Consider the following 19924-nt stretch of genomic DNA (forward strand, 5'->3'; position numbering starts at 1 on the left):
AAAAAAAAAAAAAAAAAAACCAATGAAACCACACTAAGATTTATTTAAAAAAAAAATTAAGGCTATCAAGCCAGACATTACTTATAAGGTCACAGATACGCATAGGAATTATGGGCAATTAATTAACACAGACCACGAATTTTGTCTATGGTTAATGACAATTGAAGCAACAACTTAAAATGTCCCAAGCTGGACTTCCCTGGTGGCACAGTGGTTAAGAATCCACCTGAAATGCAGGGAACATGGGTTCGAGCCCTGGTCCAGGAAGATCCCACATGCCACGGAGCAACTAAGCCCATGTGCCACAACTACTCAGCCTGCGCTCTAGAGCCCACGAGCCACAACTACTGAAGCCCGCACGCCTAGAGCTCGTGCTCCACAACAAGCCACCACAATGACAAACCCGCGCACCGCAACAAAGAGTAGCCCCCACTCGTCGCAACTAGAGAAAGCCCACACGCAGCAACAAAGACCCAGTGCAGCCAAAAATAAATATTTTTAAAATTCCAAAAAAAAGAAGTTAAAAAAAAAATGTCCCAAGCTGAATTTTGTTCCTGTATTTGATAACAAGAAGTATGCAAGTTTGTTGGAGGAAAAATTTCCAAGGTACTAAATTTAAGAGGAATTTACCATATGGATCTTTACGTAAAAAGAGTCACAGAAAACGTTTGACTAGATTTACACAAGAGAAGCAGTCTTCACTCAGACACTTCTGATCTCATGAAATCAATGAGAGCATTTCTACAGGAAGTTACCTATGTGAATGTCCAGGTGTTATGCTGCTTTCAGATGATCTGATGGACTTAGACAACCTCCAAGAAATGAGTGAAATTACCAGCTAAGCAAAATTTGTACAACCACTAAACATAATCAATTCATATGGATAATCCAATGTCAATCACCATCCTGTCTTACAGATTTCTAAGAGTCGTATCTCTTGGTAGCAATGACTGTTAATATTTAGGAATATACAGGTAAGAGCCAAATTTTTTCTAAAACTATGCATTTTCTCTGTCACACTGATGAATATTCTACTGGCACCAATAATTCTGTACCATAAGGCATGGAAAAGAAATTTTATTTGGACAATTTTAAGGGCAGGTATTGTCAGCTAACCATAAAAGAAATTCAGTATGATTCCCTATGGAACATGATTTTTGACAGAGCTATACTCTCATAAGCCCATCAGATTAAGCTGGTTACAAAACATTCTCAGAAAACTAACGTGACTTAAATTGGCTGCTGAACATTAAATCCCTGCCAAATTCGACAATTTAGTTTCATCACTAATAATTCAGCTGCCTAAGTCTGCACAAAGTTTGTGATGCCATCACTTTGAAATGTTTTTTGCACCTGTGTGAGTGTGCTTCCAAATCACTGAAGAGTTCTGAGGTGCGAAAACACAATTTAAGATTTTACATTACTCAAAATTGTAAGTCAATCTATTAAAAAATTCTTAACTGGGAATCCCCTGGTGGTCCAGTGGTTAGGACTCGGTGCTATCACTGCCAAGGGTCCACGTTCAATCCTGGCTGGGGAACTAAGATCTCACAAGCCATGCGGCGCAGCCAAAATAAATAAATAAAAATTCGTAACTACTTTAATTCCAACAGTAAATAATGTGGAAAGGATCTAAAAATACAATTAAAAGCTGATGTTTGTAGCTTTAGGAGACTTATATCACTTATATTTTCCTAGAGAGATAAAAAGCTATAGTAATCACCAGTTATATTTTGTTAAAACCAACAAAATATTGAGATGTATCTTACATATGTTAAGATGACTTATTTTAAAAAGCAATCTGAGTAAACAGTTTGGCCAAGATTTGGAAGCCACTCCTGGGTGTTTTTTTTTTTTTTTTTTTTTTTTGACGCCCCCTGCATCAGCAGGCGGACCCCCAACCACCGCGCCACCAGGGAAGCCCTGGGTGTTTTTTTTTTAATATTTTATTTATTTTTGGCTGTGCTGGATCTTTGTTGTGGCACGTGCAGGCTTTCTCTAGTTGCAGTGTGCGGGCTTCTCACTGCAGTGGCTTCTCTTGTTGTGGAGCATGGGCCCTAAGCACGTGGGCTCAGTAGTTGCGGCGTGCAGGCTCTAGGATGCGCAGGCTTCAGTAGTTGTGGTGCACAGGCTTAGCTGCCCCACAGCACGTGGGATCTTCCCGGACCAGGGACAGAACCCGTATCCCCTGCATTGGCAAGCTCTTAACCACTGTGCCACCAGGGAAGTCCCTGGGATTCTTCTTTAAGCAAAAGTTTAAATGGCTTAAAGTTGACAGAATAAATCTGACATCTAAATACAGTTTGTGTTGAGTACTATATGAAATGAATAGGATGCTGAAACAAAACAGGAGATCTGGGAAGCCTCTCTAAAGAGGTCTTATTTTATTCCAGTAACATTTTTACTATTCTTGTCATATCTACATACCACTTGTACTGTTACTAGGTGGACCAAAAGACACACACACTTTGGGAAACAGCATGGTAGGAAACCACATTTATAGCCAGAATGATGCACATTAGATTTTCATTCTGGCTTAGATATTCACTTACATGCTATTTGACCTATGTCACTTAACCTCTATGAACTTGTTTCCTCACTTACAACTTGGAAGATACCCCATCACTCACTGGGTTATGAGAGTTAAAATGATATTGCATCGCAAACTCCCTGGCACATAATAGGAACTCAACAATATGTTAAAATCCTTTTATTTGCTTGCCTCTTTTTTTTTTTTTTTTTGCTGTACACGGGCCTCTCACTGTTGTGGCCTCTCCCGTTGCGGAGCACAGGCTCCGTACGCGCAGGCTCCGCGGCATGTGGGATCTTCCCGGACCAGGGCACGAACCTGCGTCCCCTGCATTGGCAGGTGGACTCTCAACCACTGTGCCACCAGGGAAGCCCTGCTTGCCTCTTTTAAGACTTAAAAACATACAGGAATCCAGGAAGATGTAAGCACTTAGAGAAGTGTTAACACTGTGCTTGAAGCGGTAATAAGCTAAATAAAGAACAGCGAACTTAGTCTTAATGGCATCTAGAATGTTGAATCCTTTCCAAATGGTTTTCAATTTACTTTGCTCAGATCCACCAGAGGAATCACTAACTATGGAAGCTACAGCCTTACAAAATATGTTTCATAAATAGTAAGACTTGAAAGTTGAAATTACTCCTTGATCCATGGGCTGCAGAATGGATGTTGTGTTAGCAGGCATGAAAACAGCATTAATCTCATTGTACATCTCTTATCAGAGCTCTTGGGTGATCAGGTGCATTGTGAATAAGCAGCAATATTTTGAAAGGAATCTTTTCTGAGCAGTAGATCTCAACAGTGGGCTTAAAATATTCAATAAACCATGTTGTAAACAGATGTGCTGTCATCCAGGCTTTGTTCCATTTACAGAGCTCAGGCTGAGTAAATTTAGCATAATTTTTAAGGGTCCTAGGATGTTCAGAGATCAATAAATGTGGGGCTTCCCTGGGGGTGCAGTGGTTAAGAATTCGCCTGCCAGTGCAGGGGACATGGGTTCGAGCCCTGGTCTGGGAAGTTCCCACATGCCACAGAGCAACTAAGCCCGAGCGCCACAACTACTGAGACCACACGCCTAGAGCCCGTGCTCCACAACAAGAGAAGCCACTGCAATGAGAAGCCCATGCACCGCCAACGAAGAGTAGCCCCCACTCGCCGCAACTACAGAAAACGTGCGCGCAGCAACAAAGACCCAACGCAGCCAAAAATAAATACATAAATACATAAAATTTAAGGAAAAAAATCAATAAATGAGCATTGGCTTCAACTTTAAATCACCAGCTGCATTAGCACCTAATAAGAGTGTCAGCCTGTTCTTTGAAGCTTTTAAGCCAGGCACTGACTTCTCTCTAGCTATGAAAGTCACAGATGGGATCTTTTTCCAGTAGAAGGCTATGAAACATATGTTTGACAATGGCTCTCAAAGTTCCTCCAGGGTCATTCAGTTACAGTTGCCCACAGTGGTAGTTAGCCTGATAATACACCTTTATTGACTATCTGCTGGCCCTCACTCCCCAACTGATGTTTCCTTCCCCAACAAAGTAAATCACTGGCTCCTGAATCTTTGCTTTAGGGTCCACTTCTAAGGAAACTCAAGCTAAGACACAGTTGCGGCTGAAAAACATAGTCTACAATCCTTGCTACAGGAAGTGTAGTCTACAGACCAGGAACATCAAACATCACCTGGGGGCTTAACGAAAAAGCAGAAATCCCAGGCACCATCACAACCCTCCTGTTATAATCTCTACTTAAAGACGACCTCTGGGGGGTTTCCCTGGTGGGGCAGTGGTTAAGAATCTGCCTGCCAATGCAGGGGATACAGGTTCGAGCCCTGGTCTGGGAAGATCCCACATGCTGCGAAGCAACTAAGCCCACGTGCCACAACTACTGATCCTGTGCTCTAGAGCCCACGAACCACAACTACTGAGCCCACGCGCCACAACTACTGAAGCCCACACGCCTATAGCCCGTGCTCTGCAACAAGAGAAGACACCACAATGAGAAGCCTGCACACTTCAACAAAGAATAGACCCCGTTCGCCGCAACTAGAGGAAAGCCTGCATGCAGCAACAAAGACCCAATGCACCATAAATAAATTTTTTAAAAAACATAATACGAAAATACAGAGGTAGATACAGGGAAAAGCGACAGAAATCAATAAACTACGTAAATGAAGGGAAAAAATAGTAAGAGGTCCATACTCAAAGTATGCAGCACCACTCAAAAACAAGAGTTAACTGATCATGTTTTTTAAAAAACTGGACAAAAAACTATGCAATATTGCCACAGAATTTCCCATATTCTCCAACTCAGGGTCTCTGGCAATTCACTGCTGAAAAAACAGCTGAGACAGCCTCTAAGAAGGGAGCTCTACAAGGTCGTCTAGTCAAATCTAGCTGTATACCCGGAGATATGTATTAAATTTGAGTACTGATCAAATGCCTTAATTTTTTTTTTTTTTTTTTTGGCGGTATGTGGGCCTCTCACTGCTGTGGCCTCTCCCGTTGCGGAGCACAGGCTCCGGACGCGCAGGCTCAGCGGCCATGGCTCACGGGCCCAGCCGCTCCGCGGCATGTGGGATCTTCCCGGACCGGGGCACGAACCCGTGTCCCCTGCATCGGCAGGCGGACTCTCAACCACTGCGCCACCAGGGAAGCCCAAATGCCTTAATTTTTAACAAGCACCCTCAGTAACTCTTAGTCAGGGGTTTGAGAAACGATCTATTCCCGTGTTTCTCAACCCTGGCTGCACAGTAAAATCCCTTGGGAAGATTTCCTCCTTTAAAGGTAGACTGACATAGGTGAATAAACCAGACATTTTAAACGTTTTTATGTTAGTCTGGTTGAAATGGTCCAATTTTTTTAAAATAAATTTAATTATTTATTTATGGCTGTGTTGGGTCTTCGTTGCGGCGCACAGGCTCTAGGTACGTGGGGCTTCAGTAGTTGTGGCATGCGGGCTCAGTAGTTGTGGCTCGCAGGCAAAGTAGTTGTGGCTTCTGGGCTCAGTAGTTGTGGCTCATGGGCTTTGCTGCTCCACGGCATGTGGGATCTTCCCAGACCAGGAATCGAACCCGTGTCTCCTGCATTGGCAGGCAGATTCTTAACCGCTGCGCCACCAGGGAAGTCCCAATTTTTGTTTTAAAAAACCTTTGTTAGGGCTTCCCTGGTGGCACAGCGGTTAAGAATCCGCCTGCCAATGCAGGGGAAGCCCTCGCACCACAACGAAGAGTAGCCCCCGCTCGCTGCAACTAGAGAAAGCCCACGCGCAGCAACAAAGACCCAACGCAGCCAAAAATAAATAAAAAATAAATAATTTTTTTAAAAATACTTTTTTATATTCACAATGTTTTGTTGAGGGAAAAAGGCATGTGGCTGAATAACATATAATGTGATTTCTACGAAAGAATGCAGTACATTACGTGTATGTACTATAAATATGTATCTATCTTTAGGACACTTTTTTTTTTTTTTACATTAACATCTCTGAAACCCAGATTTCTCTTAGTCAGTGGCATGTCATGATGCAGTTAGCATTTTTCTGTATTAGTATGATGCATATCAATAACATTAGAGTCAATAAAACAAGGTATGTTTGTGAATACACGAATTGGCACTTGAGCGAAGTTCTAAAAGTATATTCACAAACTGTCAACAATCGTTACATCCGGCAGGTTGGAGTAGCTGTCAATATTTTACTTGATAGGGCTGTACTTGTTTAACTTTTTTACATTTAATTTTAACTTCTGTAGTTAAAAAAAAGAATCGGGGAAATTGTGGACTTCCCTGGTGGTCCAGTGGTTAAGAATCTGCCTTCCAATGCAGGGGATGCAGATTCGATCCCAGTTCAGGGAACTAAGATCTCACATGCCACAGGGCAACTACAGAGCCCGCGCGCACCACAACTAGAGAGAAGTCCGCACACTGCAATGAAAGATCCCACATGCCGCAACTAAGACCTGATGCAGCCAAATATAAAATAAGTATTTTTCTTAGAAAAGTGGGGAGAGCTTCCTTGGTGGCACAGTGGTTAGGAATCCACCTGCCAATGCAGGGGACACGGGTTCGAGCCTTGGTCCGGGAAGATCCCACGGAGCAACTAAGCCCGTGTGCCACAGCTACTGAGCCTGTGCTCTAGAGCTAACGAGCTACAACTACTGAGCCCATGTGCCACAACTACTGAAGCCCACGCGCCTAGAGCCCGTGCTCCGCAATGAGAAGTCACCGCAATGAGAAACCTGCGCACCGCAATGAAGACTAGCCCCTGCTCACCGCAACCAGAGAAAGCCCACACGCAGCAACGAAGACCCAATGCAGCCAAAAATAAATAAGAAATTACAAACAGTGGTATTTTTCTCCTGCTCAATACTGTTTAATCTCTCTATTCCTTTTTTTAAATTTATTTATTTATGGCTGTGTTGGGTCTCATTGCTGCATGCGGGCTCTCTCTAGTTGCAGCGAGCGGGGACTACTCTTTGTTGTGGTGCACAGGCTTCTTATTGCGGTTGCTTCTCTTATTGTGGAGCACGGGGCCTAGGCGCACAGGCTTCAGTAGATGCAGCACACGAGCTCAGTAGTTGTGGCTCGCAGGCTCTAGAGCACGGGCTCAGTAGTTGTAGCACACGGGCTTAGTTGCTCCGTGGCATGTGGGATCTTCCCGGACCAGGGCTCAAACCCGTGTCCCCTGCACTGGCAGGCAGATTCTTAACCACTGTGCCCCCAAGGAAGTCCTATAATCTCTCTATTCCTTGATTAAATAACACGTGAATATCTTCAATGTCCATGTGAAAAAGCCAGGGGGGTTAGGAATAAGCACTAGTTAAGATTTCAAAGCTAGAAAGCAACAAAGAATCTCACAATGCGTAAGGGGAAAGGAGAAAGACAACAGTAATTTAAAATATAAAACAGTAAGAAAAATTCCACATTAATAAGTGGGATTCTACTGGTTACACTTAAGGAACCATATTAATATTACATAATCTAATAAATCCAAACATTTTCTTACAACTGCATTTTACCAACTGTAAAGTATAATACTGAGACCAACTCTCCTCTGGAAAGAACAATGAGGGTAGTAGCCTTGTACATTCTCTTTATCCTGACAACTAGTAAAACAGGATGAAATTCCATTCATGTTATTCGGGAGAAAAAACAGTATTTTATGCAGCACCTTTTCTCCAAAATGATCAAAATATCTGGGGTCCCTATGTTGCACAGTTCCAAGAGAAGTTTATCATGCCAAAGTGACCCTGAAAGTGCTGCATTAAAAGAATTGCAGGGCTTCCCTGGTGGCGCAGTGGTTGAGAGTCCGCCTGTCGATGCAAGGGACACGGGTTCGTGCCCTGGTCCGGGAAGATCCCACATGCCGCGGAGCGGCTGGGCCCATGAGCCATGGCCGCTGAGCCTGCGCGCCCGGAGCCTGTGCTCTGCAACGGGAGAGGCCACAACCGTGAGAGGCCCGCGTACCGCCAAAAAAAAAAGAGAGAATTGCAAATACAGCAAATGCGAATCCATTATTCTGAGAAAAGAAAAACCAACAAAAAACAGAGAACAGACCTACAAAGTGAAAATAGGTCAACTCAAGCAAGGTAAGTAAAAAAGCTAAACCAGCCTCTGAGGGAAAGTATTCGTGGCACAGTCCCTCATTAATCCTGGTGCTTCCTTAAACGCTTGATGCCTTTTGGGGTATATTGAAGCCTCATCTTCCAGACCTTCCAACCACAACTTAACATTACATTAAATCATATAAAATCATCATTTTTGTAGGTCAAAAATGGCTGAAATTGACAATTTCATATAGTTGAACCTTGTAATTCATTCAACACAAGCAGGAATATATATGAAAACTTGGCAAATGGGAGTTCCTCTATTAAATGAACCAGTAGCTTAGCTGACTGGAGTAAAACCCAAAGTTGTAGACACAATCCACAGCTGAATTTAGATTTCTTTCATAGCCCTCCACTCTGCTGGTCACAAGGCAAAGATTACTTTTTTAAAAGTTTCTGCCTGCAAATTGTATAATACAGCTTTCAGAAGTCTATTATACAGGGACTTCCCTGGTGGTCCAGTGGTTAAGACTCCATGTTCCCAATGCAGGGGGCATCGATCCCCGGTTGGGGAACTAAGATTCCGCATGCCCCACAGCGTGACCTAAAAATGATAATAAAAATAATAGTAATAATAATAATAATAATAGTACCAAAATGTTCATTGCAGCTCTATTTACAATGGCCCGGAAGAAGGAAGCAACCTAAGTGTCCATCATCAGATGAATGGATAAAAAAGATGTCGCACATATATACAATGGAATATTACTCAGCCATAAAAAGAAACGAAATTGAGCTATTTGTAATGAGGTGGATAGACCCAGAGTCTGTCATACAGAGTGAAGTAAGTCAGAAAGAGAAAGACAAATACCGTATGCTAACACATATATATATGGAATTTAAGGGGAAAAAAATGTCATGAAGAACCTAGGGGTAAGACAGGAATAAAGACACAAACCTACTAGAGAATGGACTTGAGGATATGGGGAGGGGGAAGGGTAAGCTGTGACAAAGCGAGAGAGTGGCATGGACATATATACACTACCAAACGTAAGGCAGATAGCTAGTGGGAAGCAGCCGCATAGCACAGGGACATCAGCTCGGTGCTTTGTGACCACCTAGAGGGGTGGGATAGGGAGGGTGGGAGGGAGACACAAGAGAGAAGAGATATGGGAACATATGTGTAACTGATTCACTTTGTTACAAAGCAGAAACTAACACACCATTGTAAAGCAATTATACTCCAATTAAAATAATAATAATAATAAAAGAAGTCTATTACACAGATGAGAAAAACAGGCCCTGAGACTAAGTTACATGTCTGAAGGGACAGTAATCAGAAATAAAACATGGACATGAAAGACCTCCCCTAAATTTAATGATTTCTGGTCCAGTGCTCATTCTCCTATCTCATCTCTCTCTTCAATAAAAAATATACTCAAACCTACATACCCTTCTGCCTTATTCATATATGAAAGAAAACACAAATTAAGCCAAAAGACTGTTCAAAATAACCTTTAAGTTATAAAATTAAAACCTAAAGAACAAGGCTTCCCTGGTGGCGCAGTGGTTAAGAATTCGCGTGCCAATGCAGGAGACACAGGTTCAAGCCCTGGTCCGGGAAGATCCCACATGCCACGGAGCAACTAAGCCCATGCACCACAACTACTGAGCCTGCGTGGTGCACCTACTGAAGCCCACGTGCCTAGAGCCTGTGCTCTGCAACAAGAGAAGACATCGCAATGAGAAGCCCACGCACAACAACGAAGAGTAGCTCCCGCTCGCCACAACTAGAGAAAGCCCGCGCGGCACAGCAGTGAAGACCCAGTGCAGCCAAAAAACTAAAATAAGAATAAATAAATTTATATATATTAAAAAAAAAAACCTAAGAAACAGGGACTTCCCTGGTGGTCCAGTGGTTAAGAATCCACCTTCCAATTGAGGGGGCTCGGCTTCGATCTCTGGTGGGGGAGCTAAGATCCCACATGCCGCAGGGCAACTAAGTCCACAAGCCACAACTAGTGAGCCCGCGTGTCACAACTACAGAAGCTACACGCCACAACTAGAGAGAAGCCCACATGCCACAACAAAGACCCGACACAGCCAGAAACAAATTAAAAAATTTTTTTTCTTTTTTTTTTTAACGTAAGGAACAGAAATAGAGCTTCAAGTGGTTTGGACTAATGGGAATGAAATAGACTAACTGAATCCCGGTGATCCCTACTGCTGTCACCTTTCCTAAAGTTCTTAATCCTTATCTGTAAAAGTACCTACTCTGCAGGGTTGTTTTTGAGGATTGAGGGAATGTTAAGCACCTGGAATAGTTTTCAATAAATTGTAGATGGTACTGTTACAGGGTTTTATTATCAGAGTCAATGAAAATAATTTTTTGAGAAAACTTTTGTTTGTTAATACCACTTAACACTAGTAGTCAATGAAGAAAGAATTTGATATGGGACAGGGACCAGCACCAGGTATAATGCCTTACATTGTACCAAACACCACTGTTGTTATTGACTAATTCAAATTAACTCTTTTTTTTTTACATCTTTATTGGAGTATAATTGCTTTACAATGGTTAGTTTCTGCTTTATAACAAAGTGAATCAGTTATACATATACATATGTTCCCATATCGCTTCCCTCTTGCGTCTCCCTCCCTCCCACCCTCAAATTAACTCTTAATTACACATACTAACAGAAGAGTAATTCTAAAAGCATTTATGCATTCACTGCAAAATAAGCTCCTTGAACAGACCTTTTGTCTGTTTTGTTTACTGGTGAATCCCAAGTTGTTTAGAACAGTGCCTGGTACATACTCTGAATACTAAGGCTTTTCAAAACACAATAATCTTGACACTCAAATATGTACCATTTTTCTTCTTCATGCACCAGCCTAAACAGAGGAGCCTCTCACTCTAAAATTAACTCATACCTTCCCTTAAAAAAGAGTAAAACAATTTTTAGCCTTGGGAATTCCCTGGTGGTCCAGTGGTTTGGACTCCACACTTTCACTGCTGAGGGCCCAGGTTCGATCCGTAGTTGGGGAACTAAGATAACACAAGCTGCTCAGCCGGCCAGAAAAAAATCTAGCCTTAAAAAAATTTTAGGGCTTCCCTGATAGAGCAGTGGTTAAGAATCCGCCTGCCAATGCAGGAGACATGGGTTCGATCCCTGGTCCGAGAAGATCCCACATGCCACGGAGCAACTAAGCCCGTGCGCCACAACTACTGAGCCTGCGCTCTGGAGCCCACGCGCCTAGAGCCCGTGCTCCACAACAAGAGAAGCCACCGCAATGAGAAGCCCGCGGCCCCCAACGAAGAGTAGCTCCCGCTCGCCGCAACTAGAGAAGCCCGCGCACAGCAACAAAGACCCAACACACCCAAAAATAAATTTATATAAAAAAAATTTTTAAACGTTCCTGATTAGCTTCTGATAGGTAGAAAACAGACATCCTTTTACAACGACTCTACAATTTTGACTCCAGAAAGGTATCTCGCCCACGAGTCTCAATACTGAGAGGAAAAAAAAGATCCCTCTTACTCCATCAGAACTGGAGATTTCTCCTCTTAGAATTTACGAAGATACTCCCTCAGGCATGCAAACATGTTTACCTGTACTAGAACCAAAAAAAATGTAAAAGATTGGGGAAGTAAATGACCTAAGGTACATATGGGAGTGGGAAAAAAAGAGCTTAAAGTCAATCTCTTTTCATAATTTCTGTAGAATTTGATACTGAAATTAAAAAACCTTAAAATTTTGTTTTGGAGCACATGAGAGGTAAAATGACAAGAAATAACCCATGCACTGATTCAGGAGAAGAGTTATACTTCTTATTCAGATTTAGTAATCTGATTTATTTTCCTAAGTCTTTGAACAGCCAAGAAACTCTCATCAAAATTGCAGCACTTTCATAGTAACGTATTTTAAAGTTGTGGAGGGAAAACTCTACTCTGCACAAAAAAAAATTTGTATTAATGAATACCTTTTGAAAAACTTATAAAAGCAAAATTATAACTGTCCTAAGTGATATTTTATAGTCAAAGGGCATAAAATGTGTCGAAATTCTCATGGTAATCCTATTATAAATTTTTACTAATTTATGATTTAGCCCATTATGAGCAAACAAAATCAATCAATCACATAAACTCTTAAGCAGGACACATTTCTACAACACAAAAGTATTCACCACCACCATTCCAAGGTCCTTAAATCTTCAAATGACTAACCACCAAGGACTACGTAGTATTAATTGGTAGCTTATTTTCATACAAATTTATTTATTTTATTTGTTTTTGGCTGCGTTGGGTTTTCATTGCTGCATGTGGGCTTTCTCTAGTTGTGGCGAGCAGGGGCTACACTTCCTTGCGGTGGGTGAGCTTCTCATTGCAGTGGCTTCTCTTGTTGTGGAGCATGGGCTCTAGGTGCGCAGGCTTCAGTAGTTGTAGCGCATGGGCTTAGTTGCTCTGCAGCATGTGGGATCTTCTCGAACCAGGGCTCGAACCCATGTCGCCTGCACTGGCAGGTGGATTCTTAACCACTGCCCCACCAGGGAAGCTCATAATTGGTAGCTTTCTTTAATCAGAACCCATTCACTGCCCAAGGCTTACACTAAGCCTTTAAAATCACATCTCACGATACTGGTTACACATAATATTTTTTCCTAGTCAGTAACCTGAGACTGCTAACGTGCAAATATTTAACACTGATTTACTTTTACACTTTTGTACTATGGAACCTTTCATCCCAAACCCATAGACATCAGGTGTTATATCTGCTAGGGAGATAAGTACATCCTCCTGAATATTAACCTGGAATTAATATCAAAAGAACTACAGGGACTCCCCTCGTGGTGCAGTGGTTAAGAATCCGCCTGCCAATGCAGGGGACATGGGTTCAAGCCCTGGTCCGGGAAGATACTGCATGCCATGGAGCAACTAAGCCCATGTGCTACAACTACTGAGCCTGCGCTCTAGAGCCCAAGAGCCACAACTACTGAGCCCGAGTGCCAGAACTACTGAAGCCCACGTGCCTAGATCCCATGCTCTGCAACAAGAGAAGCCACTGCAATGAGAAGCCCACGCACTGCAACTAAGAGTAGCCCCTGCTTGCCGCAACTAGAGAAAGCCCGCATGCAGCAACAAAGACCCAATGCAACCAAAAATAAATAAATTAAATAAATTTAAAAAGAAAAAAGGAAGAACTACATACCAGGGACTCCCTGGCGGTCCACTGGTTAGGACTCCGCGCTTCCACTTCAGGGGGCGCAAGTTCCATCCCTGGTCAGGGAACTAAGATCCTGTATGCCACAAGGTGCAGCCAAAAAAATCAAGTACTACATACCTCAACGTGGCCAAAGTATAGGTTAAACTGCTTGGGAATAAATTTGGACAACCTTCATCCTCTGGATATGCAATTTTACAGATGAGTTAAGATTAAGGATTTTGTTTTGGGAACTAACCCTTATGCAAATCTAACTTGGACACTAAACCCATGACAGTACACTTGCTAAGAATAACTCAAAAAAGGTATATCAGGGCTTCCCTGGTGGCGCAGTGGTTAAGAATCTGCCTGCCAATGTGGGGGACGTGGATTCGTGCCCCGGTCCGGGAGGATCCCGCATGCCACGGAGCGGCTGGGCCCGTGAGCCATGGCCGCTGGGCCTGCGCATCCAGAGCCTGTGCTCAGCAACAGGAGAGGCCACGGCGGTGAGAGGCCCGCGTACCCACCCCCCCCCAAAACAAACAAAGGTACGTTATCCTCTAATATGAATGTAGATCAACAGCAAAAACATTTACTTCATCTCTGACAATGGGTAAAAGGAAATTTTCACAATTAAGACTACTACCTGATAATTATACTTTGCAGTTTACAAAAGCCCACAACTTCATAACCACCCTTGAAATTAGCAAGCAAGGTAGATATCATTAATTCCCATTCTATAGATGAGGAATCCAAATGATTCCAAGGCCTTTGCACTACATTACATCCACCAAAGTATGAAAGTCATTTTTTAAAGTATTCTGACTTCCTAACAAGCAAATTTAACAAGGTAACTATTTATTATAAATTTATTTATTTTTGGCTGTGTTGGGTCTTCGTTGAGCGCGCCAGCTTTCTCTAGTTGCGGTGAGCGGGGGCTACTCTTCGTTGAGGTGCCCAGGTTTCTCATTGCGCTGGCTTCTTGTTGCGGAGCACGGGCTCTAGGCGCACGGGCTTCAGTGGTTATGGCACACGGGCTCAGTAGTGGTGGCTCGCAGGCTCTAGAACGCAACGCAGGCTCAGTAGTTGTGGCGCACGGGCTTAGCTGCTCCGCGGCATGTGGGATCTTCCCGGACCAGGGGTCGAACATGTGTCCCCTGCACTGGCAGGCGGATTCTTAACCACTGCGCCACCAGGGAAGTCCAAAAGTCATTAATTCTTACTCATAGTAACGTGTCTCCTCCAAATTTTTATATGTGAAGAGAAGGGCTTAACACATTTCATATTGCTTTAGCTAGATAAAATCCTGTCCTGATCACAAATGAAGCCTACCAATGACAGATATGCCCAGCTACTATGATGGATCGATCACTGAAAGAAGGGCAATAAATTCAAGATTAAATTTCAAAAAGATAAACCAGCATCATGATCATATGTTTTCTAAACTATTCAGGATTCAGTGTTCTAAACATAATGATCATAACAAGACGTGGGTGAGACTTTAAAAATATTATTTGGAAAGTTCTAAACTTAAGACAGACCCTGCTGCTAAGGGTCTGCACCTAAGTTTTTTTCTTTTTTTTTTGCGGTACGCAGGCCTCTCGCCGCTGTGGCCTCTCCCACCGCGGAGCGCAGGCTCAGTGGCCATGGGGCACAGGCCCAGCCGCTCCGCGGCATGTGGGATCTTCCCGGACCGGGGCACGAACCCGTGTCCCCTGAATCAGCAGGCAGACCCCCAACCACTGTGCCACCAGGGAAGCCCTAAGTCAAGTATTTTTAAACACAGATCTAACTCAAGGTAAACATACATAAAACATACTTGGCTTTGACACTATCAGTCTGATTGACTAGTTAGTATGCCAGTAAGCTCTATTTTCAGCAACTACTGTATTCTTGACTTTTCCAGCTCCCATTTGGGGGAAAGGGGAGTGAGAGGAGGAAAGTTTTCACTTTGCCTTTGATCCGTCTTATGTTCTGCCAAATAATAACTTCATTTGAAAGAAGAAAACCAATATTCTGGGGATTCAGATCTAAGATATCTTGGTGGTAGAGGGATGGACAAAGCTTAGGAAACTTTCTAAATGAGACAACTAGTAGCAACAAATGGTCTTAAGTAGGACGACCATAGGGCAAATTTGCAGTTTCAGCACAATTATGAATTGGCACCCGTTCACTTCAAGGTATCCTGACTTGAATAAATTATGATGACCCTTCTATTATTATGGCAGTTGTTATTACAACTTAGTAAACTTACACGAGCTTCTGAAATTGTTCCTAGGACTTGCATGAATATTTAGTTAATGAGCTCAAAGTAATGTTATCTTGGCAAACCAATCTGTCAACTGGGATGTATCTGTATTTAACTGTATCAAACTGTTAACTGACCATTTCAAAAACCGTGAAAACAATTTTGTTTCTGTTCCCCACTACCCCTTAAGAGATTCTGCTTAACAGCTAGCTAGGCTACTATCTGGAACATTTGAGAATCATTTGCCAACCTCCCTGCCCCCCAAATTTTTATGACTATATCATTAATTTAAGGGCTGCATTCATTAAGACTAAGGTGAGGGGCAGAAACGTTTTAGAAGTACTTTACAGAAATGCATGGCATTAAGTTATATCCCAATACAGAAATTGTGATAAAGCAAAAAACCTAAATATAAACACACTCTGAGACTACCTAAAATTCATCACTCTAACTTCATTCACTGTGCCTTGTTTTTGAAAGAAAACAAGAGATTTCTCTAGAAAAGTATGAAGATATCTTACCTATTTACAATGGATACGAGTCAAGTCATAAATACCAAAACATATTATGTGAAGTAACTGCTAAAAAAATAAGCATACCCCTCCTCCCACAAGGCACCATCTGATTTAGTTACACATGGGTCTTTTGTGAGTGGCTCAGGAGAAATAAGAGTACCAGTCTAAAGGTCATCAGACAGACAAGTTCTGGCTTTGCCATGTACTTGCCAACTAATCATGTGATACAGGAAAATTAAAAAACAAAACAAAACAAAAAAATCACTAAATCTTCTCACTTTCCTGAACCATAAAATGGAATTAACACTACCTACTTCAATATCACATGAAATAAGTAAAAAATTTTCTGAAAGTGGTCTGTGAAATGTGAAGTTCTATATAAATATGAAATTATATAACATAAAGTTTAAAATTTTAACCTATATCCTATGCCTGTCACTACTGTTTAAATACACTTTACTTAAATATAAGGCTAAAAAATTGCTGGAAAATCAGCCTTACAGCCCTTTAAAAAAAAAAATCATGCTTTCAGATCAGCTTCTTAAAGTATTTGACATTCATTTGTAAAATTAGATACATTAATTCACTGTGCTGAAATTTCACTTGCTATATACCAGGTTAAAGTCAAGAAATTTTCTGAATATTTCATATTCCCTTGACCAAGCTATAAAACAATTATGAAAAGCCTGCTTATTTGTATGGACTTTCAGTGGGTTTGCTTGTACTTAATGAATCCAAAATTTGCTCAGTTTAGTATCTGTGTTCTTCCCCATACTAGAATTCAAAGGTGAAAAGGGTGCCTACAAATGTCCACAATAAGAATTTACCCCATCACCACCTCAAATTGCAATGATTCATGATTTCATTATATTCTATAGTTTTGTAAGCCAACAGAATAGACTGAACTATATATTGTGTATATGCACTAAAATATACACAAAAGAGCATCTACCTTAAACACAAAGACTAAAAGCTACTTGTAGGAGGAATTTTTAAATTGCATTATCCAACTCTGCTTATGTTTAGATAGGAGAAATGTATTCAATAAATTTAACTCCATTAACTGAAATAGCAATTTCAGCCTTAAGTGAAATAGCAACAATAAAAATTATTACTGGCCTATAGTCAAAGAACTGATAATTAACCTTGCTTTTAAACTCATTACTAAAGTCAATTTACTCTTATCCATTTTTTTTTTCCCCTAACAAGATGTATATTAAGGAGGTAATTCAAAACATGCCCCCCACCCCTCACTGACTACCAAAATAAGCCAGAGATGAGGCTCTGGTGTCTTAAAAGGACAGCTCTCAAGTGACACAGAACAGATGCATTCCTGGTGTTCCGTTCACAGACTGAATCAAACTCGACCATCAAAATGTTACCCCTACCTCATGTGGAGCTAATCATCACATGGAGAAGAAAAGTGAGAACAGGCCAAAACCAGCACTACCCCACAACCCAAATGTAGCCTATGGTGACCGCTCTATTCTCAAAAAATGTACAAAGTACTCATTTTCCCCCCTCTATATTCCCCACTTTCCCATACTAATATGGTTCATATACATGAGAAGTTAAGACTTCAGAAATGCTAAAAGATGATGGGGTTGCTTAATATGGTTATGAATGATATAAAAACCATCCCTTAGACTACTGTTGTTACATGATAAGATGCTAGATTTGATCTTCAAAGTGAACAGTCCTAGCCCCAAACTTCAATATTTCCCATCTGCAACACAAACTGTCCTTTTCCTGAACACAGCTTAGCTCGTCCTCCAGTACCATTAAATAATCTGCATCAATTGATTCCAATTCACCAGGACAAAGTTAAATGATGCCACAAAAAAGTTGAAGTACTAGGTTCAACATAACATGCAAGATAAAAGCTAAAGGTACTGCAAGAACAAGGAAAAAAGCCAATATGTATATCCAACTACACCAAACCAAATCGTCAAAAGCACTCTTCACCTTCCCCATACCTGATAAATTGTTTGGCAACTTATAACTATGGGGTCATTTTTTTTGTGACCACAAACAAAACTGAATTATTGCACCCAATAAAGGAGTGGACAAAGGTAGAGGATGATTCCTAATGACTGTCTTCCTCTTCTTCCTTTCCAATGACTCCCTCCCAATTTTGTGCCCAAAAGTCACAAGAGATTCTGTCCACCTGGGAGATCCTATATACCCCCCACCCTTAGATCCTGAAGGACAACCCTAATGTTTAAACAACAGTAAGGATGTGGCTCTATAGTCCTGTGATGAATAACCAATTAAGCCTTTGGTCAAAAATCCTCAACACCCAATTCCAAAAATATGATTTTCACACTAAACTGTCACTTACTTGGAAGCTACAATCACAAGCTTCCAAATCAGTTTTTAAAATAAGTTCTTAAAAAAACCTTCCTCCATGTCCTTTTTGGTGATCACAGCAGGTTTACTCAAAGCCTAAATCCCTACACAACAAAAAACATTCAAATACAATTTAGAGTTTCTTCCCAAGGGCACTGGTAGATTAAGAGGGGAACCTATTTGGGGCAGGAGAGGGGAAGAAGAAAACAACTTCCATTACAAGCACACCTACATTTGTTTGACTTTTAAATACTGAAATAAAGACAAGTCTGACCTTGAGCTGTATTTCCCCATCTTATTCCCCTCCTCCTCCCAAGAGAAATCTTGTTCAATACAAACAGCAATTTAAGGATTTACAAAACGAAATTTAGTGATTTTTCCTAAATTTGAGTTCGAGGTCTTTTCTCCTAATTTTCAAATTCCTGAATCCTAAGGTATGATGACACACTGGGACTAGCCCTGAAGCTATTCACATGACCAAACAGGCATTCAAGGAAAGCAAGGTTCCCACACAGAATGTTGAAAAATAAATGGTTTAATGAAGCAAAATCTAAAGATCACTGACACTTGATTCCAACCATGTTTCACCCCACAACAGCATTAAAAACACAAAAAGCATACATATGATTTTTTGTTTTGATAATACTAGTTTAAAGGATGTGGGGGTAATTCAAATACCTAGGTCCAAAATGGGGGAAGGGAGGGACCCAGGCCGGGAGGGGCAATTAAAAAAAGCAGCACTTTGGGACTGAGCAAACAGACACAATGGCCACTTCGATAAAGTTCTGAAAAATGACTATAGCACCTTTAGGGACAAAGGAGCAATGAACAAAGAAGAACTGTTCCAATCTGTACATAAAGCCGTCTATTAAAACTGGAGAAAAGAAAACAGGATCTGCTGGGATCCCTTATGTTCTTAATACAAAAACCGAAGTCTCTGCTGAGTGCTTTGGAATAACTGAATATCCCCAATGAAGTACGAACACGCATTCCAAGCCAGGGGAGTCAACCAAAATAGTTACTACACGTTATTTGAAAAAACTTTATTTTTCAACAGGTCCTTCCATTTGTCATAACGCTGCGTGTAAACAGGAAAGTCATCATTTTTAAATACCGGTAGATTGAAGCACAGGCATGGAAAAGAGACTAAGAGTCATGATCTCCTTTTTTCCTGTTCAATGTTCTATCCAGCAGAACCCACAACTTATGGAGCCAGAAAATGATTACAGAAACTTCGAGCTCTCTGGGATAAGTCTGAGGACAGGGAACGTGAAAGAGATTTTTCTAGGCCTCCCTAGAAAAAAGCGAGGTTGAAAGGAAAGCCTAAAAAACCCCGCTACAAGGTGTGCCGGCCTACGGGAAGGAAATCCGACCGTAGCATCTCAGCTGGCCTCCGCCCAAGGATGAACTGCAGTGATTCCCACTCTCTCCCCCCTTCCCCCACCCTCATCCAAGACGGCCCCCCACCACAAGCCCAGAGAAGCCCTCCGCTTGCAAGGGTTCTCCTTTGTGAGACTCCACAGCCGCCGCCCCACTTTG

General features: G+C 41.7%; 1 protein-coding gene across 1 annotated transcript in view; it reads right to left on the bottom strand.

Annotated features, from left to right (window-relative positions):
• Window positions 1–19924, bottom strand: part of YWHAE (tyrosine 3-monooxygenase/tryptophan 5-monooxygenase activation protein epsilon) — a 45394-nt gene that overhangs the window by 24939 nt on the left and 531 nt on the right. The window lies entirely within an intron of this gene.

The sequence above is a fragment of the Neophocaena asiaeorientalis genome, unplaced genomic scaffold, assembly GCF_003031525.2.
Source record: "Neophocaena asiaeorientalis asiaeorientalis breed wild unplaced genomic scaffold, Neophocaena_asiaeorientalis_V1.1 scaffold129, whole genome shotgun sequence".
Classification (NCBI taxonomy): domain Eukaryota; kingdom Metazoa; phylum Chordata; class Mammalia; order Artiodactyla; family Phocoenidae; genus Neophocaena; species Neophocaena asiaeorientalis.